Source organism: Corapipo altera, unplaced genomic scaffold (genome assembly GCF_003945725.1).
Source record: "Corapipo altera isolate COAL_440 unplaced genomic scaffold, ASM394572v1 0, whole genome shotgun sequence".
NCBI lineage: Eukaryota > Metazoa > Chordata > Aves > Passeriformes > Pipridae > Corapipo > Corapipo altera.
The window spans coordinates 58,447,652-58,472,711 of NW_020884872.1; the positions used below are offsets into that span (position 1 = coordinate 58,447,652).

General features: G+C 39.3%; 1 protein-coding gene across 8 annotated transcripts in view; it reads left to right on the plus strand.

Moving 5' to 3' along the window:
* Positions 1–25,060, plus strand: part of ENOX1 (ecto-NOX disulfide-thiol exchanger 1) — a 363,435-nt gene that overhangs the window by 63,282 nt on the left and 275,093 nt on the right. For 6 of the 8 annotated variants that reach the window (XM_027649508.1, XM_027649534.1, XM_027649470.1 and 3 more), the window contains exon 2: positions 13,856–13,929. The gene's annotated coding sequence lies outside the window, so the exon portion shown is untranslated. Of the gene's footprint in view, positions 1–13,855; positions 13,930–20,921; positions 21,019–22,334; positions 22,413–25,060 lie in introns of all 8 variants that reach the window. The other 2 variants (XM_027649489.1, XM_027649479.1) reach the window with 2 other exon arrangements.

Below are 25,060 nucleotides of genomic sequence, written 5' to 3' on the forward strand. Positions count from 1 at the left end.
GGGAAGTCAACCATATGTTAATTATTTTCCTTCAGAACAGCTCCATTAAAATTTAAACTGGTGTTATTAGTGGCAAGAGAATTTCTTTCAGTCGTGTGAAAACACTGTGTAGCCAGCAGACCTTATGATCCTATGCTTGGGTTGTAAATCTTTCAAAAGATGGTGTGCCAGAGTGTGCCCTTTTTTCCTAAGGGGAAGATGAGACTCTTTAGTCTTCCGTATTTATGATTATCTTGATTAATTACACATATTGTAAATTCATGGTTTGTGGACAACTCTTTTCCCTTTACCTGAACCCATAGAGTAATCTAATGCAGGAGAACCATAATATATTTTAAGATTGCATTGGGGATGTGTTTGAAGAACATGTGGTGTTTAAAGAACCTAGGCCTTCACTCTTGATGAAGTTATGAGACATGTGCCTCTAAACCCCCGTTTTCTGGTTGTGTCCCCTCCCAGGATCTTGCCCTTGATGGCAGGCAGGGGAATGCTGAGAGACAGTGCTGATGCTATGCCAGCTCCGCTCAGCAGTAGCCAAAACACTGGTGTGTTATCAACGCCTTTCTAGCTAACGGTGCAAGGCACAGCACTGTGAGGGCTGCTATGGAGAAATGAATCCCATCTCAGCCAGACCCAATAACAGTTACAAAGTGGAGGAGGAGCCCAGGAGCATTTTGGCTTTACAAGGATCTGAATGTGTCACTCACTACACACGAAAAGCCTTAGTCCCTAAAAACTCCTGGGACACACTGCAGAGACATATGAATACTTTCTAAAGATGGCTATCCCCTTGTGCTCCCTTTTGTGCCCCTCATACCCCAAACTCAAAACCATCTAAACAAAACCTTTGAGGGATCCTTGGGATAGTAGCTTAAAACATGCCTCTCAAAACAAAAAAGGGCAGGTGCCATTGATAGCTATCTAAGTTTTAAAGTCAAGACTCAGACTCCCAAATTAGAAGATTTTTAGAGAAAGGAAAGCCTTTTCCCCCTCAAATTTTGTGCATTTTAATTTCCCACAACTTCTCTCACTGTGTGCATGAGAGGTTGGGAAGTAATTTGAAGTTGAAAAGTGCACCTTTAATTCTGAGCCTTCCCTAATTTCTCCAGCTGAAATGGTTTCCTTTTGCTTACCCTAAAAGAAGGACAACTGTTGCACGCTTTTATCACTGTCCAGCTTCTTCCTTCCTGTTTCACCACTTGGTCCCCTGGATTTCCTGCTGAAGTAGGACTGTTAAATGCTAATATACAAAATCACCCAAATGCTTCTAGCTTTCAAGTTATCCTTTTCAGTTAAATAAAAGTGGTTTGGTGTGGTGTTTTTTAGGGGGAGGGTTCAGTTGGGTTTTTTTTCCTTTCAGTTCTTTAATTTTCCGTTTGCCTACTTCATAGTAATCTGAGCTTGTGGTGAGACTTCATATCAGACAGTTTTGGTTTCCTAAAAGTGATCACACTGAATCAATGACCCCAAAAATTTCTGATACCTAATGCTGTTAGAGTAAGTGCATGATGCTAGAGTAATTTCACTTCTTCCTTTTTCTGCCCCTCTGTGTGGGATTTGGAAAATGCTTTAATCAGCTTTTTTCCACTCTTGTGTCTCATCGTATCTTGGTCTTTTTTTATTTTTTCTTTGCTTAGACATCAAGTGGAAAAGAAGCCCAAGGGCAGTAGCAGAGACTTTTATTGCTGGCTTTGCTTACAGAGCTCAGACTAAGTTGCCAAGAAAGCTGCAGAATAAAATGAGTTCTTCGCATTCTTAGGACATTCTGGTAGAAAGTGTCTTCTGCCTCCGTGGTCATTTGAAGACGATAAAATGCTGCTTCATGTGGGCCCATTCCCTGTCTGCTCCTTCTATCCCTGCCTGCCGCTCCAGGCATGTACTTGCACCCCTGCAGTCCACAGACCAGTCTCTTGTCCCCCAGTGCTTTCCCATTGATTATCTTCCATCGTTTATGACATCTCAGGCCGTTCTTTGAACCCAGTCCCCCAGCAGTATGTGTCCAACCCCTTTGAACTGTAATGCAGCAGATGGTTTTTCTCTCAGCATGTGTTCAGACCAATTAAAAGCAGTGGGTTCCCTTTACTAAGGCAAGGTGCAGGTAGACGGCAAGGACACAGCTGCCACTTTATTGCCTTAGCTCTACTGCCAAGAGTAGGAATTAGTATTATCTTAAGAAAGAGAGAAGATAAAAATTTCAAAAGTTCATTAGAAAGGGGGAAGAAATGAAGGAGAAATTACGTGAATAATTCACAATCAGTGGTCTAAGATGTGAGCTGTTGATCACTGTTTTGTTATGCAGACATAGATTTCCATTAATATTCCTTCCTTTGAAAAACAGAAATCCTGTCTCTGCTGTTGTATGCTTAATTGAACACTTGAGGCAGAAAAAACCCTCACAACAAAAAATAAAACAAAACGAAAGACCTGTGGCATGCAGATTTATTCTTCAAATGGCATTTGTGTAGAAAAGTTGTCCCCTGCTCTATGTCCTAACTAGATTCTCTGAAATCTCAGACCTCTCCATGAAGTGGGTATAGGGATTTGGTCAGCATTATAGAGTGCAACTGCTGTGAGAAAAGTGGAGTTGCAATGGGTTGAAGAAAGCTAATGTTACACTTGAAAGAACTTTCTTCACAAAATATATTTTTATGTATATATACATATTGTTAAGACCATCCAATATTCTCTGGAGAGGGAAACCAAATCCACAGTTAAATTGAATTGTTATTCTTTAAGAAGACTTCTGTTATTTGCAGCCTAACTGTAACAGAAAACAGACAGTATATTAGCACAGACTCTCAACAAGATATTTTAGCTATAAAATGTCAAAGCCTCTTCAAAATGAAGGAGTAAACTATTGCTTGGCTTTAAAAATGAGCATCACACCTTTAAGAAAACATTGTTGCCCTACTCCTTGAAGAGTGGCAAGATTATTTCAGTGGAAATATATGCCCACGGGCTATGTATTTTTTGTGTTTTGTTTAACACCAGTTGGCATCTGAGCTGAAGAAAGTTTAAACCAATTATGCGTAGCTGGTGCAGCAAAAATCATGATTGATATATTTACAACACAGGGTTGATTCTTCTGGTAGTGTTATTTTATTAAGGGGGGGGGGAAGGGGACATGAGGCACATGACTTTGTAGCCCTAAATTAACCCAATGCTCTGATCAATACAGATGTTTCCTTCCTCAGTGCAATCAGTGTGTCTTGCACTGATTGCAGCCTGCAGACCTTGAAGAAGAGACAGCTGTGCAGTTGTTGCTAAGCCTATTTCCCTCCTCCCTTTAACTTAGTGGATTATTTTATACAGTGGAATTATAGGAATTTAAAAATGAAAAAGTGCTGTTGAGTCATCTAGTCCATCTTGCAACAGGATTGTTCTTTGCAGGTCTTTGTCCAGTCATGGACAGGCTTTGTCCAGGCTTTAGATGTGATTGGACTTCAGCCAATTTCCTCTGGAAGATTATTCTACAATAGAATACACTTCATTATTAGAAATTTTTCCCCTGTCAATTTTACTTTGCTCAGTATAATCACATTACTCTTAGCTGTAGTTTCCTGAAAAACCCTATTAAAAAAAATCCTTAGTGTGTGTATCCTTCCAGAGCTTGTAGATAATTACCATATTTCTCTTTCAGTAGTGGCTTTAGTCAATCTATACATAGCTATATTTAGTTATTTAATATTTTCTTATAAATCACTCTTCCTGATGACTTCTATTGCTGCTATCATTGAGCCAAATCTCAAATTCTTCTTTTTAATATTCAAATAGAAAAGGCTGGACTGAATAAAAACTTATAGATTAGATCATGGTGTCATTGAAAACCCATCCTTTGAACGACTGTTTGTGCCTTCAAATCTGTCTCAATACCAGCTCTCCTGAGGCAGACTTCATCAGTAAGATTTGTCTCAACTACCTTATCTACAGCATAAGTACCTACATCAAAGCTACTCTCCCTAGGATTCCTTTTATGATCACTGGACCCACAGCTGTGTGTAATTCATCTGTGAATTCACCTATGGTTTAGGTATCCATATTTAGGATGAGAGGAACTGAGCCTTAGAGGCACGTATTTCTCTCTATCTAACGTCTCTGTCCTGGACCTCAGACTTCCCTGGGTATTTAAATATGGGGTCTATGAGTGTTCAGACATGGTGGTTCAAGAAGTGAGAAGTCTCGATGTCATCCACGGCAATACCACCACAGCTTTGAAACAGCAGTAGAGTGGTTTGAAACTTGGATAGGCTTGATGCATTGTGTGTCCTGAGGCCATTCCTAACACATTGGAATGATATTGAATTCAATACAAAAGTGTGATGGTTACATTGAAAAACAGGGATTGGATAAACTTGCCTTTTGCATAGACATAGAATCATAGAATATCTTCAGTTGAAAGGGACCCATAAGGATGATCAATCCCAACTCCCTGCTCTTTGGAGGACTACTTAAAACTAAACTGTATGACTAAGAACATTGTCCAGATGCTCCTAGAACTCTGACAAGCTTGTTGCTGACCACTTTCTAAGGGAGCCTCTTCCGGTGGCTGACCACCCTCCCAGTGAACCTTTTCCTAGTGTCCAGTCTGACCTGAAGGAGGTGCAGCATTTACCTAGAGAGTTGGAGGTCTAGATGCCTGAGACATTGGTTTTCAAGTTTCTTTGGACTGAAGGAAATGTGTGGTCAATGCCTTTCATTTTCCAAGTCCTCTAAAAGATGACTCTTACATGACAGTTACCTACTGTTTTCCCTTCCTCTATTAGGAATTTATTTCCTGCTGACAGCTTGGTGCTCACAATCTTCACTGCAGCCCTAAGTAGATGCCTGCTCAGATGCAGTTCAGCTGGCCATAGGTTATGGTTTGCTCTCCATATAGGTGTAATCATTCCTGGTTTGTACCGGAGTAACCATGAAAAAAATCAGCATCTGCCTTTTGTTCATTAGTATAAAAATAAGGTAAATACATTTTCCCAGTGGTTGGTTTCCTTCTGTCAGATTTTCTGACAAAATATGCTAAGCCTCCATTCCTTATAATTTGTATATAATGTCCAGGAAAAAAACTGTTCTAAATTCTTCGGGAGGGCAAACACCAGGGAAGGAGGAGAACTGTTGAAATTGAAGGATAATAGCTGCTCAAGATGATATGTTTATTAATTAATCCTGAATGAATTTAAACTGAAAATAAAAAGAAGTATTTCAGACTTTCCAAGAGGTGAAGTTCTGGAATAAACTCCAAATGCACTAGTTGACTAGAAAGCCAAAATAACTTGAACAGAGAATTTGGTAAATTTAGGGAAGTTTTTGTGAGAATACATAGAAGCATTTACAGAAGTTGGAAAAAAAGAAACTATACATGTGATCTGAAGTCATAGTGTTACCAAAGAGGCTAAAAAGGAGACCCACCACTGCTCATGCGTTTGCACTATCACCTATTGTATGTTTAATGCAGAGGTTAGTGGCTTCTTCTGGTTGTTAACAGATGTCAGAAGGTTACAGTCTGAGGTCAGTGTAAGAATTTCATTGCTGTTGCCAGACCCTTGGAATTGGGGATGTCAACTCCCTTCCCAAAAACCATTTAGGACATTAGTCTTAGTCTTTTGTTGCTAATGCTAGCAAGGGCTTGTGTGTTGTGCATGTGTCTCTGTGGAAAAGACACTGTGTCCACCTGGGCAAAGCAAGAACAGAAAACTGGGCAAAACCTGGTTCGTCCTTCTAAATAGTGCATTCCTTCAATATTGCAGCCCAGGCACTGTACCCGGACTTTTCTCAGCTGAAGCCTGTGCTGAAAGCATGCCAGGCAATGGGATTCTGCTCCTAATTCACAGTAATGGAACAAAATGGAGCTATCCTCATCACTCACAGAGACATGGAATCCTCAGAGACTGCAAGCCTTCCACTGCATGCTATACTTCACTGTGATGCTAGCAGACAGAGAACAGGGTTGTCTATTGGGACAGTTAACTTTGAAGCATCACCATACTGGAGATGAGAAGGACTTGGAGCAGTGTGCATTAGGCAGGTATTTTTAGCTGCTTTTTCTTAAAATTGCTCTGCTTTCCTAATACTGTTTTATCATCACCATGGTGAACTAATTCTGCCACTAGCCTGTCTGTTAATAATCCTTATCTTGATAAGCTATTCCTCATTATTTCTGATTTTTCAGAGAATGATGTCTTGGTTCTTTTTAGCAGCAGGCATGACTGACTGCTCAGGAAGACTTCTTAAACTCCTCTCAAATTGTTTGATCTTGCTCCTCTTTACAGCTACAGCTTCCATGTTTGTTTCTGAGCCAAGAGGGAACATTATGCTTTTCTTTCTTTCAAGTAATGTGGGCAAACACCTGTGAATCGCAGCTTGCCCCTGTTGCAGTAGGTGTCTATTTCAAGGAGGGCATGATGGTTCTCTTGTTTCCTGTGGATTTTTTTGAGTAACATGGTGAAGGGTCTAGAAGACAAGTCCCTTGAGGAGCAGTCAAGCTTTGAAACAGGCTGTCCAGGATAGTGCTTGAATAACCAACTTTGTCGGTGTTTAAAAGATACGTAGATGTGGCACTGAGGAACCTGGTTTAGTGGCAGATTTGGTAGTTCTGGCTTACTGATTGGATTCGATGATCTCAAAGGTCTTTTCTAACCTAAATAATTCCATGATTCTGAGAGGGGATGTTACTGGTGGATAGTTCTGAGTGATTCCTCCTTTTATGCAGGAATAAGGTATCATAGTCTTCAGATGTTATGGTTCTAGCATTTAAGGACTTTCCAGGGCAGCTGAATATCATGGTCATGCCGAACTTACCTGTGTTATCCTCACAAGTCTTGTGAAAATATTATCTATATTTAACTTACTGGAACGCCTTTTTACATTTCTTATGATTATTTGAACAGGGTTTTCCAACAATTGTCACTTTAATTAGAAAAGGGAAAGTGTTAGAAATTTATTGCATCTATTGCATTCAGCTGCTTTACTCAGTCTTTCACTGGGTTGAAATAGTGCAGCTTGGTGCTTCTGCCTTGCTTTTAAAACCAAAAAAAACCCCCAAAAGTATGTTCCTTTGAAATTTCTGTTCCAACCTCTAGGCTGCAATGATGGCAGCACATTTCTGTGTATCTCAGATACTCTGTAGAGATGCAGCAAGCTGACTTGGGCTTAGCATTGCTAAACCAAAAGCAATGACTGTGTTGTGTGCTTCTTCTGCCTGTGTCACAGCAGGTGGGGACCCTTCCCTTCAGAAATGTCTACCACAGTAAAGTTGCTCAATACTTTGAACTTGCACAGAAATATTTTAGGTTGTGAGTCTTTGCATCTTGGATGCTGCTTTTGAGACAGACTTTAGAGCAGTGAGTCCTCTCTGTCTTTTTCCCACAGGTCAGGGAAAAAGGGCATTTTAAGCCCACAGAAATTTGATTTCTTTGGGTAGAAAAAGGTCTACCATCTTATAAACCTCCTCATTTTTCTTTTTTCAACAGGGAATATGGGTTTGTAATAGCTTGCCAAGAAGCTAATCAAAGCAAGGATTTCACTTTCTTGTCTACTTCACTGTCAGTTCAGAATTGGCCTAGATCCATTTGCTATTGCTGATCATGCTGCTGTCCAGTATAGGTAGTTTGTCTGAAGCAGCTGTGGATGAATCCTTGCTGCAATGGATGACAGGAATCTGTTAGTGGGTAGGGATGTGGGACTGGGTGGACTGTTTCTGCTTCCCACCTGTTTTGTTCAAGCAGTGCACCCCAACTTTAAATGCTGATATCTCTGATGAAGAAGAAAAAAACACTACAAAGTAACAGGTTAAAAAATGTTTTCTTGCATTATCATGTAGCACACTCCAGTGCACACAGTATGAGTATAATTTTGTCAGTGATGGTCTGCAGGTTAATATGCTTTATTGAAGCTGGTTTATTCGACTGAAACTGAAATCTGTGTAAGAGGCTCTTTTTTTTACCCTAAAATCTATTAGATGTTACATCTTAAGGGAGCTGTAAGAAGATTGACTCCCAATAATAATAATTTTCTCTCTATTTCAGGGAGAAGTTAGAAGGTTTAATTTTACCTACAAAAATTAGTATAATTTTATATGAGTTCAGGAGATAAGAGAGAAGGTGTGACATGTAGTTTCCTTAATTTGTCTTTGTTACCTACGTCAACTGTGAATCTCTTGGCCTTGATGCACAGTCAAAAGGGGAGACATTTTTCTGTACTTGTAGATTTATGCTAAAAGGAACAAATTTAAAATAAGGATGGTAATGATGGAACCTGAAAGAGATATTTTGAGAAATGAGGTATAGTAAAGGAAGGTTTGTCATGTCCATTTATTCCCCAGTTTTAGTCTTCGACTGAATGCAAAGCTGGAGAACCTACGATCTTGCAAATTTGAATACAAAGAAATGATGTAAAAATGAGAAACAGCCTGCTTTGATAAATATTGCTAACTGGCATCTAGAAGTGATATATAGTGTTAAAGATATTGCCCCTTGATTGTCAGTTATATAAATCCAAATCTAGAAAAATGTTATAAATACTCACTCTAATGTATATTCATTTGCACAGAAATAAAAGCATTTTCCCCATTGCCTGGCACATACTGAATATTTCGTGTAACAGAACGGAAGGGATTTTATAGGTTAATGTCTTTAAAACTAAGAGATCACAATGCATTTCTGACATGGTGCTCCAACCTATACTGTTATTTTACAGTTTAGTTAATTCTCAGTGCAGAAACTCTGGTCCCGTGGTACAAAGAATCCTGCACCAAGTACTGCTCATCTTGGTTGTTTTGCCTAAGGCACCGAGCAAAACTTGTGTCTAGCTTTGACAGTAACCGCAATTCCTTCTGGAGTAACAAGAAACATAATGGATGAAGGAGCTAGAGCACGAGTCTGATGAGGAGTGGCTGAGGGAACTGGAGTTGTTTAGCCTGTAGAAAAGGGGGCTCAGGGGGATCTTATTGCTCTCTACAACTACCTGAAAGGAAGTTGCAAACAGGTGGGGTTCAGTTTCCTCTCCCAGGTAACAAGCGATAGGACAAGAAGAAATGGCCTCAAGTTGTGCCAGGAGAGCTTTAGAATGGATATTAGGAAAAATTTCTTCAGCAAAAGGATGGTCAAGCATTAGAACAGACTACACAGGGAAGTGGTTGAGTCACTATCCCTGTAGGTATCTAAAAAATATGTGGATGTGATGCTTAGGAATGTTGTTTAATGGTGATTTTGGCAGTGCTGGATTAATAGTTGGACTTGATGATCTTAGAGGTCTTTTCCAATCTAAATGATTCTGTCATTCTATGATATAAAATAAAAGTTGAAACTGTTTATTTTACCTATTAGACTACTGGATTAGGATTTCTCCCACCATAACATAACCAAGAACCCAGGAAATTATTACTTAGTGTTTGGTTGTTTTCCTTCTGTGATCCCAGCATGAGAGTTGCTTTGATTTCAAGAAAACTTGAATTCTGTAGAATGGGATAGGTGTCTTGCAGCTAGAGAGTTGTAGGCCAAATAAATACCATGTAAAAGAACTGGTAAACTGCAACCTGGACATGCTCTATCACAGACTTCAGAAGAGTGTGACTGAAGAGACCAGAAAACTTGTGTTCTGTATTCATAGATAGAATTCATTTGTAGATGAGGGGGGATGCTGAAGGTGTAAGAAGGTGGTTGAAAATTATAAACGATCAAGAATCAGTTCTATGTTAGTACACATGATGGTCTGAGGACTTCTTTAAAAACAGTGAGTCGCACCTCTACTGAAAAATAAAGAGTGCAGAAACAGTGATACAATCCATCTCAACTCTAAGACATCACTGTTTCTACATTCTTTTTTTTTTCAGTAGAGGTCCTACTCACCCTTCGAAAAATGGCCCTCAGAGAATCCTAGCTGTGGCTAGGCTCTTCTGACTGATATTTTCAGGGAAAACAAAGTCTTGACAAGGAGATAATCATGGTACTTCTCTTTCATACCTGTCTGACCTGACCTAAATAGTAAAGCCAAGGTCCAGAAACTTTGCACCTTCCAGTTTCTGATGGGCTTATTGTCCTGTGTTCTTTTTCATATTTATTTATTTTTTTAAATAAAAAACCTAGAGAAGTTCTGTTACACAAATTCTTAAAGGGTGATTGTGGGTTTTTGTGGGTTTTTTTTAAGTCAGCAAAAAGAACTTTCAGTTCTCAGGGGGAATAAAGCTCTAGAAAATGTTGATTTTTTGTTCATCGAAAATCATTTTAGCTCATAAGCTATGCTTTCCTTATCTTGATGGAAAAAAAAGATCAGATTTCTAGATCAATAATGTTGAAAACAGCAGCAGCAGTGATCATCCTGGATGCATGTTGTTTTCTGATGTGCTTTCATATCTGAGCATTTCCTCATGCTGTAAATATCACCCTGACTTACAGTCAGGCTTCAACCTCACATCAAGCAATGGCAAAAAAAATAGGGGCTGTTTAAATGCAGCAAGGCTTGGAAAAAACAATTTTTTAAAAATGCCAACATGTCAAAACATTGAAGGAAAATATTGAAGTGTACCAGTGTACTTCCAGTTTGTCTGTTGCTGAATGCTTTTTGTATTGAATAATCGCATCTTCTAGGGTCTAAAGCAGTGGTTCATTGTATATAATGCGTGCTTCAAGGCATTAAAAAAAAAAAAGAGAGATTGAAATTACCTGGAGGAAACCAAATCACTTTATTTCAAAGACAAATTAGATTGATCTGTCTTACCATTCTCCATAGATTTCATAAGCACATTACTTGTTGAAGTGGTATCAGGCATTTATATATTACAGTAATTTGCATGCATTCATTAAGCTACACTTTGTAAAGCTCTCTGACAGGGGCATTTGATGAATCCTTTTGTGGACTGCATGGTTTCTTTGCGAGGAGCAATCTGTTAAATCATGCCTATGTCCTTCATTTTGTCAGAACCAGTAAATGAAGCAGATGTTAGTAACTGTTGGAGAGTTTGGGGTTTTTTTCATGTTTGCAGAATATAGGGTAACTGTGAAGGGCATGATGTGTTTGTAAAACTGACAGCTGGTGTTATTAAAGATAGAAAGTCTGCTACAAGTGAAAACTTTCCCTGGCATCTTCTAGCAACTCTAGGAGGTTTTTTAGGACAGTCAGGTGGGTGATCATTTCTGAAATAAACACTGCTAATATTATGCACAGCAAATTGTGTGCTTGTACACAATTGTTCTTATCTTTGGTTGCAAATGTTCTGTCACAGAGCTATCTCAGCCATGCAATAATTCGTAACATTTCTCTGTAAATATTCTCAGGTCAACAATCCCTTGAGATGTGTCTTTGAGCAATATAATTTCATGCATTATCGAATTAGTAGAATTTTACACCCGGTCAGTGTTTGAAGGTTACCTTTATGACACAGGTTTTGCTGGACCTGACAGTTCAGTCCCTGGAATCTATTACCTGTCATGAAGGTCACTTGGCTGAAGATGTTACAGCCAGGGAATAACATAAATTTAGGTGGTTAATGTGCTTCATCTGATGAATAGTAATTCATGTCAAGGTGTGGTAAGATGAGTGCTTGTAGTCAACTGTAGAGGCCTTGCAAGTGAAGGTAAAATGGGCAGCCATGAATTGAGTAAGTAATGAAGGCAGTAAGTAAGAGGGAAAGCATAGCTTAGGGAATGTCTCAAGAGAGGCAGCGGAGGTGGAGGCGCTGATCTCCTCTCTCTGGTGACCAGTGACAGGACACAAGGACATGGAATGAAGTTGCATCCGGGGAAGTTCAGATTGGACCTTAGGAAAAGGTTCTTCACTGAGTGGGTGGTCAGTTGCTGGAACAGGGCCCCAGGGAAGTGGTCACAGCACAAAACCTGTCAAAATTCAAGTAGTGTCCGTATAGCATTCTTAGTTGTTTGGTCTAGATTTAGGTAGTCCTGCGAGGAACAGGGAGTTGTACTCAATGATTCTTATGGGTGCTTTCCAACTGGAGATTTTCTGTGATTCTATGGGGAAAAGGGGTTACCAGGCTAACTGATGAACAAGAATATGTAGAGAAACTGGAGGACATTACTGTAGAAAATAAAGGGAAAACTTCAGGCCACCCTCTGATCTTGCAGATTTTTATTGGTATTATCTAGTAAATAGTTCCCACTCCTTTTTAAGTGGTATTTGGCTGATTTTCACATTAACTTTAATGACATTCTCTTTGTGACTACTCTATACATTATTGTGGAAATCCCTTTTGGGAAACTGAGTAGGAGATGCAAAGGGTAGAGATGTAGTGGTGTTACTCATGGCTTTGTGGTTGAATCTGAGCTTCTGAGCCTGGCTTGTCTGCAGTTGACATCGACAGCAGGAATGGAAACATAGTGCATAGAATAAATAATCCTAGAAGTTGTCATGTTTGTAGCGATTGCCTGAAAATATGTAGAGAAGACCAGTGAGGGATTTCTGTTGTTCTTGCACATGAAAGTAGGCAGCAGCTACAAATCAATGAACTGTTGCTTTTGTAAGAAGAATTGGCAGAATCTTTCATGCTGTTCCTGGATAAAAATTTCTCCTGCTTCTGTTTCTCAGACTGAAATTCTGTCTGATTATCTTGCAAAAAATGAGTAGTGAAATAATTATCCATGCTGATATTTACATTTCATTTCTCTGCTTGAAAATTACCAGCTCACAGAAGGGAACAGAGGGAGTCTAGGACTCCTTCGGTCGTCTGAGCCTCTGGAGGAGAAAATGCCTGCTCTTCAGCTGGGGCACAGAGGTGCTCCCAGCCAGGTGACCATTGATGCATAGTGGGTATAGAGTGTTCTGTAACTGATTCTCTTTGCCTTCACTGGGAATCATGTGGTGGGTACCAGTATTGCAGCTGCTGGGGAAGGCTCAGGCAAAACTGGGGGGAGAAGAAAAGAGGCAAGACTTTTTCTGATATAGGCTCTTAATTATATTTAAGAGCTGGGACTGCATAGCAGCCTTGTGTGAAATGGTGTTTCTTGTTGCAGACTGCAAAGATGCTAATGATGCCACAGAAATACTCAGTACAGCATGTACTCATAATGGTGATTATCCAGAACAGAGATTGGACCAAGTGCATTTGGACACATGAACTTTCTTCCTTTTTTTTTTTTCTTTCTCCTTTGTGTCTTTCCTTGGTCTGCTGAGCCTGTTTCTTTCTACCAGTGCATCTTCCTCCTCCCTTTTGCTTTCTTAAGCACATTAGATTTATCAAATGCATTGCGCTCAGGGTCACTGCATGAGAATTACCAGGAAAATTTACAGAGACTCTGAGACTAATTGTGATTAGATGTTATATGTATCCTTACAAGAATGTGCATCCAGAATTTCACACCTGTAACAGAACCTCTGTGTTCAGCATTTTTGGACAGTAAAGAAGTAATGCACACAATGATGCTCTTGATTTTTCATGTAGTTTCCCTATTCATGCCACTGTCTTGCTCCAAGTTAAAGGCAGAATATTGCTTAAATGTATATAAGAATGCTTGTGGTTTCCTAAATCATTTATATTTTCTGATGTGCCAATGGCATTTTTTCATATTCAATATGCTGGTTTTGTTTTTTCATTGCAAGTAATTGTAGCAAAAATGCCAATTGAAAATTTGATTTTTTTTTCAGTTTTCTGCTTATTTTGAACTTGTGTGTAGAAGTTGCTTAAGAATCTATACAATATTATATACTTTAAATACACTGTAAATTATCATGCCATCATTGTTATCACTCAGAACATTTCTCAGGTGATACACAACTTCAGAAGTACTAGTTCATAAACTCATTTCTAAATAGAAATTTTACACAATATTTTTTTTAATTTTATTTACTTAAGCCGTATACTTTTAATGACTTTATATATATATATATATATATATATATATAATCTGTTTTTCAGATCTTGGATTCTGAACTTGAAGCCATTCTTGATTATGTGCTTCTTGAAACTTGGAAAGTATCTGCAATAAATAGGTAAGTGTAATGGATACATTCATGTTTTGTGTTGGATGATTGGGAGTGTGTGAGTTTTGTTGACAGTTTAATGCTGAACTTCTTAAAGCTCTTGATAGATCTCAGTTGCTATGAATAGGAAAGAATGATGGATCTTTGTAGGCTGAATTTTCAATAGCACAAATGTTTTTTGTAGGGCAGAAATTCAGAAGGGTCTGATGTTCACAGTTAGTCAGAAATAAATGTGTAGCCAAACCCACAAATAACTTCAGATGAGCAAAAAGGTGAGTCTCCATGAGCAGGTAGAAGTTTTGAAGGTAAAATCAGTGAGTCAGAAGAAGTAGCTCTGGTCTTGATCCCTCCATACTTGAGGTTGTGCTTCTTCTAGCTTTACCTCTATGTTTGCTTTGGTTTTCTTTGCAACTGCTGAAGGTAGTAAAGGTACGAATGCAACTAAATCCTGGGAAGAAGATGGCCATAAAGGTTGAAAACTTGAGTACGTTGAAGTTCCTAGAAATTTTCTCAGTTGTTTCAGTGAAACTTGTATCTCACGTCAGTCATTACAGAAAATATTCAGGCAATTTCAGAAATACATTCTATCATATAGCAAAGCAATTTTTAGGTGATGTAATTTTTAAAAGTCAGGTCACACTTTATAGTATTTGAAACTCTGCTGAGCTCCTAGCAATGGAGAAAGATAAATGAGAGAAGATTTAGAAATTTTTCTTGTTTCCAAAGAGTTTATAGACCTAGACAATTTTTTTTGAGTCTCAGCTCAAAGGAGTAAAATGTTTCTTGAATACATGAATGTAACAGTTGAACTTACCTTGATCAGTATGAGAAATTTGAAGAGATTTACAGCTGGGAAAAGGTTGAATTCTTATGAATAAAATCCAGAAGCAGTTTTCAGTGTAGAGGATTCTTCCACAGAAATGTTTTTTTGCAGCAAGTCACTTATTCTGTAAGAAATTGAAAGCAGCATATCTTCATAATGTGCTTCACTTGTAGGTCCCAAGATATCTGGCAAAAGCTGGAGAAGAACCATTGTCTCAGTTTTATGTATGGGGTCAGGTACCTACCTGGATTACTTAATTCTCTACTACTAGATCTCTTGGATGTTCAGACCTCTATTCAGGCCCGTTAGAGGATTCTACATCTAATCATTCTTTTCGAGTGTGTGCAAAAGATTTCAGCGTTTCCGATGTTTGCGTTTTCCTAATATTTCTCATATCTATTGATATACCCTTACTACTCTCCTTTTAATCTATTCCCCTTTGTGGTACATTTCTTCGGTTTCGTTTGTTCTGCTTTGTTTTCTCCTTTACTTCTTTATTTTGCTTTTCCATGTTTTTTTGCTTTTTCCTCTTAATTCATTTGCAGTCTCTGGAGATGGGCAGCAGTGTGACCTTACACAAGGAAGAGCTTCAGAAAAAAAAGTCATAGCAGAATGAGCTTCCCTTTTAGTGCCTCTCTAGAGAGCCTGTTGTAAAAGGCAACTTGCTGCCATTCCTGTAAGTTTTCTTTTGCAGCCAGCTCTGCTGGGTGTCCCCTTTGTGCCCTGTGAACATCTGTGTTGCAGCTTATGTCTGAACCCAACTGGAGAACAAATGTGTGAACCTGCTTCTTATTTTGAGCTGGAAGCTGCTGCTATTAGTAGGGCACGTGTTCTTGACTCACCTGTGACTTCTTAATCCCCAGCTGGGAGCAAACCAGACGTCTGGCTGCTCTCCTCCCACTAGCCATGCCCTTGTCCGTAGAGTAGCGCATTTCCCTGCTTTCCTCAAGACACTGCCCAGTGCCTGTCAGTTGTCAGCATTTGTTTCCTCTCTGAATTTTTCATAAGATGTCATGCAGAAAGGAAGAAAGGAGTAAGCACTGTAGGACTTTTGTGGCATGACTTACTTTCCATTGCTTCTGGAAACTTTGCCCTGCATGCACACAGTCATGCAGGCACCACCCTTCTGCATAAGGAAGAAATCTTGAAGCGCCAAAGTATTCCGGCTCAACGGATATTGGAGCAGAAGAAGCAACTTCATTTCCCAGGCTGTGCACAGGGTTTCAGGAAAAGTTGCAATGATTCTGTGCCAGTTTTGGACACAGCGCAAGACAGCTCACTGAGCATAAATTAGGAACTTAACCTCAAACAGACTTACTTTAAGCAACTTTTTACTTTAAAAGGAAAAAAAAAGGGTGACAAAAGAGAAAGTGCTATCCCACTTGGGTGTGCTCAGGAGTGTTTGAAGTGCGTAGGTGATGAACTGCAGTCTTTGTGGCATATGTGTGTCTCTGAGAGAAAAACAAAATCTGTTGTGTCAAGTTGGCTCCAGCTTATGCTTGAAGGGCTTTTGTGACAAGCCTGGAAGGTGCAGAAACTTTTGTGAAAAATCAGGTGTGATAGCAGAGAGCAACTGTAACACTGGGGGGGAAGGAAACTGGAGTATTTGAGGTCAGTCTAAGTCGGCAGCCATCAGTGGGCAAAGGAGCACAGCTGATTTAGCAAGAGCATGCACCAGTTCAAGAACTTTCCTCAGATGTTTGGCTTGGAAGGACTCAGAATTAGCAAACCTTCCTGTCTGACATTAACTGAAAAGGCTACTGGACAACTTTGTTTTCCTTTCTTTTCAGTAAATGGTAGAAAGGTATGTGAGTTTCAGAGCTTTTCAAGCCAGGTTAGGAAAATGTTGACCCCTTCCTTTCCAAAAGTAACCATCAAGGCAGTCCCAATTCAGCCCAGACATCTCTGCATGTGTGAGTCCTGCGCAGGCAGTGGTCTCCCTTGTTCGTTTGTGTATACACTTGTTACCGAGGGAAGGGTTGGTCTGGCTGATTGTACGGCTGCAAGTGCTAAACAGCTAAAATTTCTAAACAAAAAAATCTGGTCCTCTTTAAACGTTGGCAGACAGATATCTGTCTTCCATCTGCAGCAGACTATGCCAAACTGCAGAACTGCAAAGTTTGTGTTCTGAAACCTTGGAGGAATAACTGGGGTGCTCTAACCTTTTTTTTTAAACTACACCCAAATCTGAAACATTAAACACAGAAAGTAATGTTAAATGGTGACAAACAGCCAAAAACTGGGAAGTTCAGCTGGAAGGCTTGTGCCTTCTCTGTCCATGGAACAAAGCCTTGTCACAGGGCATGGAGCTCTTCAGCACTGCTGCAAGGGCATTGCTGTCAATTGACAGCAGGCAGTAGTCACCTATTGTGGGGACAGTCCCTTGATTGTCCTCTGCAGTTGGGTCACCCAGTATGTTGCATGACCTGATGTAGGGGCCAGGAAGGTGGCTGGTAGTCTTGCCACAAGCTGGTGTACGGCTCACAAGACTCCTCCAGAAGTGCAGAGCGACTTACACCATGTTAAGAAGTGACACCTGGAAGGAGGATACTGAATACATATTCTATACCAACTAAGCAAAATAGTCTTCCTTAAAGAAAAAGAACGTATTCTGATCAGACAAAGAACTTACAGGGACCGACTGAATTGCATTCTGAATTGAGCTTTATTGAAAAACATAAATATTTTACCTCTTCAGAAACACTTTCAAACTGCCTTTGTGCCTAGTATTGTTACCAGGAAAAAGTCATGCATGGATCTTCTTCTATTCTGTAACCGGTTGGCTTGGTTTATAAACAAATACTGGGACAGGAACTCCAATAAAATGAACTCCCCTCCCTTTTTATTCCCCTCGTGAGATAGACAAAAAATGCGAGGATGTTATAAGAGAAAAAATAACGGTTTACTAATAAGGAAAACCAGCAGCACCACAAGGGTATAAGGGAAATGGCTTACCCACAGAAAAGGGAGTTCTCTGCTTCACGTGGTCCCCCGGGAACAAAGGGGGAAAGGAATGGCATAGGGTCCTCCCTGCCACCATCCCCCGTTCACCAAACAAAACCAAAGAAAACAATGGGAGAACAGGGCCAAAAGCAAAAACCCAGGAAAATTGCACTGCTCACAAGGAACCATACTACCAAACTGGCCGCTACACACCACCTGGTTAGTTCTGGTTTTAACTGCAGTGGTGGTGCCAGTTTGGAATCTCTTTGTTCCCTGCCATGTGTTGTCCCACTTGGCTTGGCTGGGCTGTAGGTGGTAGCGATTCATTTAGCTTTTGATTTCTCTGATTCAGTGGTCCCAGCACTGGCAGGGGTTCTGGCACAGGCAGTGGTTCTGTGTGGCGAGTGGGTGGTGGCAGTGCTCCAGTGGCTTTCCTGGGCAGGCCATGGGGGTGAGGCAGCATCTCAGCTTTGCTACTGTCCCTGCAAGGCAGAGATGGTTTCCATCAGTGGCTGAGACCCCGGAACAACTTTTACATGTGGCAAAACCCTGCCCCTTCCAACTCTCTGTGCTGAGCGGGGTGCCCCCCTGCTTCAGATGACATAATGGTATGAATATTCATCACTATAGCTCTCTTCCCTGACTTGTAACCATAACACCAGTAGGGAAGGACTCCTCCCTTATCGTTCCACCATTTCATAGAAAAGTCTCTCCAGACACTGCTGGCTCATGTTCAAAAGCTGTCAACCAGCACCCCGAAGTCCTTTTCCATCAAGTAGCTTTCCAGCCACTCTTCCCCAGCCTGTAGCACTGCATGGGGTTGTTGTGACACAAGTGCAAAGATCCAGCACTTGGCCTTGTTGAACCTCATGCAATTGTCCATGGCCTATTGATCCAGCCTGTCTGGATCTCTCGGTAGAGCCTTCATCTCCTCCAGCAGATCAACACTCCCACCAAACTTGTATCCTCTGCAAACCGACTGAGGGTGCACTCAATCCCTCATCCAGACCATTGGTAATGATATTAAACAGAATTGTTTTAGTTAATTAAACTGAGTTGTTTTATCTGTCCTTGCTCTTACTTGAGGCTGCATCCAGAAAGGACAGTATTGCTCTCAGTGAGCTTTGAATCAGCCACATGGAACATGGGAAATAAAGCAGGACTGTACATCAGTCAGTATGAACTCAGCAGTAGCAATTTGGTTTGATTTGGGAAAGTGTCAGCTTTTAGCAATTCCCTGTTCATTTTTAATTTTCTTCCCCATCTAGGCACTGTGTTGTATTTAGTTATATGGACCTCGGCTGTTGTCCCTTCTATTTATCAAAGTTACGCTAAGAAGTTACACATTAAAGCTATTTCACTTTTCTGAATTGACGTGTTGTTGCAACTGTTTGTCTCACTTTGCAGAGCTAGGAAGTATTTACCTGTGTGTAAATGTGTATTTACAAGCATCCCACTTTGATACCTGGGAACCTGGGAGCAGCTTCCTCTAATTAAGTGGACTGGCCTTGGCTCAGTCAAGCTGCTGAACATGGCGTGTAACACATGGTGTTATTAGTTGAGGATGTCAATAACATGTTACACAACTGTCAGACTTCAAAAATAAAGCACTAATAAGGAGCTTTGAAACGGTCTTGTTTAAGATTTGTTACTGTTTATAATATCAGTTTGAACACAAGTTTAAGCTCAAGTGCAAGAAAATGAAGGAAAATGAAGGCACTTTTTCCGCTTAAATGGATTAATGAATTTGAGTATGGAAGAAAGCAGCGGTCCCCTTATGATGTGTGTTTTGTCCATGTTGCATTAGTCGCCTAGCTGACTGTTGTCTGCAGAGATCTTTTCTGTAGATCTCCTGAGCCTCCATGGCAGAGTCACTGCCTGTCACTACATCCCCTGCATGCATGGGGTGAAGACAGTAAATGTCCAAGTGGGATTTTTAGTTTAAACACTCAAGAAACCAATGCCAACAGTGAAGAAATGGATACCACCTACTGTTGATCCTGTTATGCTTTTTTCCTGCATTTGCTTGAGGAAAGTGTTTCCAAATTGGAGAGGCAGATGCACACTCACGTGATGCTCTCTGTATAGACACTAACAATGCCTTCTGCTTCCCATCTCTGTGCATCCCAGCAATGTGTATCCCTATTCACGATGCAATGGTTGGGTCTGTAATCCTAGAGACATATTAAGTGTGTGATAGTCAAATGTAGCAACACGTGAACAAAGTATCCTTATTTTGTCAAGACAAACTACCCAGCATAAAGTATCATAAATTGATCCCAGGAGGACAGACCTAGAATATAAACTGTAGTGCTTTGAATATATGTGTATTATAATTGTACTGAACAGTTTACAACAATTTGTATTGTATTACAGCTGACAAAGTATTTTACCTTCTAGTAACTAACTAACACAAATAGTGTTGATATTTTCCCCATATTTATAATTACATTAATTGCTTTGTGTATTAATAACAGTTCAGTGTCAGAGCCTGAGTTGTAGCTGCCAGTAATTCACAAGCAACTTGTTTGCATATTCAGAATATGAAACTGAAGAGTAATTGCCCTTTTCGCAAGTGCGTATCTTCACAGCTTAAATTTTACATAGAAAAGCCCACTGTGTTACCTAAATATTGTCATGTTCAATATCAAAACAAGTGCTAATAGAATGTCTTTCAGAAATGAAGAAAAACTTTGTGCTAAGAGATCAGAAGGCATCTGATGAAAAATAAATGAATAGCTCATATTAGCTAGGAATTGTTACTTATTTCCAAATAAAGCTAAGTTTTGAAAAAAAGATGTTTCCTGCCTTTGAAAGTGGCATTTTTCAGAGCCAAAGCTGGAACATGCAGTACAGTTTTTTGTTTTGTAATGGGATTTAATTGGACTAAGGAACACTAAGAAGCATTTGAGGATTGACTAAATTTTTCAAACAGGAGCTGGGTTTTTTTGAAAGTTTCCTTAGAAATAGACTTTCTGCATTGGTATCTTGTATACTTTAGCTTTTTTATTCTTAGAAACAAAGCAAATTAATATTTCAGCATAAATCTGTCTAAAACTTCCGTTGAAGAAAGTATCCTCTTCAGCTCTTGGGTTATTTATTTATTTATTTATATTTTTAATTTTTCTTTTTTCTATAGGTATGATACTTTATTTGTGATGAATTCCTTGCTGCTGAAGGACAGTATTTAATGTAGTTGATGGTTTTGAAGTTTTGCAAACCACTGGCATTTCAGAGGGCTGCAGAGTGAAGCCTCAGTTCCATCTTAATATTGCAGATGTACACTGAATTATCCCGGGAAGAGCAAAGGTTGATTAAATTCACAAAATAAGGTGATTCATAGTTTTCTAAATATGTCACTCAACCTATAATTAACTCAACTATTTACCAGTCACATACATGCTAATGAATCCCACCAATCTCAGTTGACCTGCTGTGATGAACTTCGCTGTCACGTAATATTATTTCCTCTGTATTTTCACTAAAAAGAGTGATTGTAGCATTTATCATGTGCAAAGCAAAAATGATTGAGGATTTTATTATTTTTTTAGTATCTGCAATTCCTGGGTGCTAGTAAATTAATTACATTTAATTAGTAAGGCTGTAAAAGATGCGATTCCTTTTTGTGAAAGTGTTTTCTAAAGTTTAATCCCCCAGAGATTTCATGTGTGATAGTGATAAAAGTGGCTGCTTTTAAGTCAGCATCAATGATACAATTTTAGAAATAAAGTTGAGGTTATCTTTTCATGCAAAATGTGACGAAATTATAAAGCTTTAAGACTGATATGGTAAATATGATTTGTTATTATTTCTAAAGTTAGAATCACCTTGAAATTGCATTTTTAGCTGTGTGTTACCAGTAGCTATAAGAAATTTAGCCAGAACCATAAATGAGTTTATCTACTTGCCTGCTAAATACAGAAATATATTATTTAAATAAAAATGTGGTTATTCTGAATTTGTACTTGAGGTACAGGTAAATTTCCAAAAGGTTGCCCTGGATTATGAAGTAGTATCACTCTTTCCCTTTCCAAGGTTTTTGCCTCAAAACTTTACAGGATCCTGGATGAAAATCAACATTGATCCATAAAATAGACATCACTGTAGCATTCACGTGTGTAGGGTACAACAGCTGAAAAGATTTCTGGCCTTCGGTTATTTCAATCAGGAAAATGGAGATAGATAAAGATACAGATATATAATATTTAAAGCTGCTGGGCAGTGGTAGGCTGTTTGCAGACAGCTGCATTTTCAGCTAGAATGGTTAAGTGGCTAATTAAGTGGACAAGTCAGGTCTCAGCATGCCCTTAGGGAGAAGACTGCTGTATCTCAGCTTCCTATGAAAGTTTTGGGAAAGACAGGTTTGAAGCTGCAGCAATCTCATTGTGAGATGGGGTGCTGGTTATGAGATGGGCTTGCTAGAACCCATTTTACAGGACTTTACTCAGTGACTACTACCCACAGAGAAACATAAAAGGTTAAAAAACACTGAAAAATTTTGAAAACTGAATTTAAAGCATCACCTTCAATTGAATTTCTTTCTGGGTTATTATAAATTGTTACTGAATTTGTTTAGAAGGCTGTTTACTTGATGTTTTTGTGGGTTCTTAAAAATAATTTCCATGATTTTCTTACTTGATTCATGCAGTGACATCATCTCTGGTGACCAAACAGTTGTTTCCGTGGTGACAAATTGCAGTGTTACAAGCATGCTTGTATGAATCAGGTAAGAACGGCTCCACTATAAATGGAGAAAATTTGCTTGCAAAAATAACTCAGAAGTATTTGGTAAAAGTTTGCTGGAGAATGGCTTGGAAATAAAAAAATATTTTAACATATAGATGAGTCTTCAATACATCCAAAGACTTCAGCGTGGCTGATTTTATAGTGAAGCTCAAAGGGATCTGTCCACATCTGGTAACAGCAACCACCTGGAGAATGCTTAAAATAGCTAAATAACTCCATGGTAAGAGTGAATTAATTTAACTGCATTTAAAATAAAAAAAAGCTTCTTCTTGCTCACCCTCTAAAATATGACAACCAGCATCACAGCTCATTGTGATTAAGGTCCAGCTCCTTAATAAATTTCACCCTAAAAGGATCTTGAGTACTTCTGGTATGTCACAGATTCAATTCTGATTCCACACTGGTACAAGCCAGGAGCTCCACCACTGAAGATGATCAAGTTGCATCAGGCTTATGTAAATACAGATGAAATGTGGCTTGTGTACTTTATATGGAAAAAGGAATGTATGTCCAAATTTACAATGCCCCAAATGGTACTGTTATATGGTATACTGTATCATCATGGATTTAAACATATTTTGGGGTACATGGTAATTATGGCAAAAAGACCCTGGATATGTATAGTGACAATATGAATTAATTCCACTCCTGTCATGACAATTCTCAGTGGGAATATTGTGCCTTGCCTGGGCTCAGAAGTTACTTCCAATAAGTATGGAAATAATGGCTCACAGTGCTGCAAATGTTAGGAGATCTCAAGGGAAATCTCATCAGATTGTGTGATAGGTTTGAAATTAATTCGTGTCCCAACTGTATTTACACAACATGCAGTTGTCTCTCTGATGGCTTATAAGGAAAGGTAAATGCTACCATCCTAGATCAGTGAGGAGACTTGCTGCAATATGCTCTCTTGGTAGAGACTAGATTTTTTTCTGAGTTGTACAGAAAGTACAGGCAACTTGGCAAATAGTTATATAACTTTCTTACACTGCAGACTTATTGTTGTCTGGTCTGTAACCTCATTATGCCACATCATCATCTTTCTTGCACTTCTCTTTGCCTCCAGTTCAGCAGACATTTTTACATTATCCTTTTGAAAATCTGAAAGGGAAAAAAGTGTTCAGAACTTCTTGCTTCTGCTGTGGGTAGGACCCAGCTATAGATTGATCCATTCACTCATCCATTTATGTCATTCCTAGATTGCTCTTTGATGACGGCTTCTTTATGGCAGTGTTCTGGCCTCTTTGCAGGCTGATTTGGGATTGTGCCAGGCTTTGCCTGGGCAGGTGTGCAAACCTGTGTCATGTTAGGCCGAAAATTGTCTTCTCACTTTCCCAAAAGAGCAAGGCGTTATCATCCATGGAAGAATGTACGCTACACCATACTTGTAAGTCGTGAATATCTCAGGAAGTATATGACGAATTGTCAGCCCATGGGTTGAGTTTCTTGCATCCTGCCTGTTCTGGAGGGCATAAGGTAAAAGCTCAAATATGAATCCTTACAAGATGTGAAGCATGAAGAAAATTCGTTCTGTGTTCAAGAACTCTTTAAAGGACTAGAAGAGGAATGGTCTTCCGAGATCTACTTCTACCCTAAAGTTTGAATACCAGCGCGAAGTATTTTTGGAGGCTCAGGGCAAAAGGGAAGTTAGCACAATATGAGATGTGCAAGGGCTGCTAGCCTGGATTAGACCTTTACTCTTTTTAAAGCACAGTGACTTTTGACATTGCTTTTGAGAATGTGGAAATAAAATGTGGAGGAGAGACTGTGCGTATCTGCAGCTTCTCTCTTCTCTCACTGATTTAGCTTCATTTGTATTTGGCTTCCACATTTAGCAGCAGTCTTCCCTGGGGCTTTCTTCCCATTGTAAAATCCATCCTTTCTCCGAAAGGTATTCTCTTGGTTCCTGTGTTAATTCTTTTATTTCCTTGAAGATTCAACAACACAGTGAAGAACATTTAGGATCCTTTCTGTTAACTTTTCTTCTTTCCTCGTAGACTGTCTACAGACAGTCTTCTAGTTCTCTTTTTCCTTATTTTATGTGCTTGCCTATACTCTTAAGAGAGCTCACCTCTCCTTTTCTTTCCAATAGCTACCACCTGTAGCAGGCAAAAGATTGATTGGGCAACCCACTTTCCATCTCTTTGCAGATTTGTTACATTTATGTAAACATTTGGTACAGTGGTTTTGATGTGCAATAAACTCTAATTCTAGTTAAAGCTTCTTTTTTCCCCTCCATTTTGATAAACTGTTTGATCAGTGTATCAGCAGTCACATCTGGCACAAATGTCAGAATGCAATAGATATCTGTCTGCCTTTAATTAATCACATAGAAGAGAGAACAAGAGAAAACCCACACAGTAATCTATTTCTTTTAATACTAATACTTCCAGATTCCAATCATCTTTATCAGCTTATAAAACCCATCTGACTATATATTAAATCTCCTTCATTTTATCTGATAGGTACAAATACAATCACCTTTATTTCTCCTTCTTATTGTTCATGGTTGCTGGATTTTGTATGTAAGTTGGAATTGTGCTTTACCCTCGTATTCATCTGGAAAGGAGAAAGGACTGTATAGCCCTTTATTCCTTGCTTTGCTAAGCCAAAGTAGTTAGGATGGGT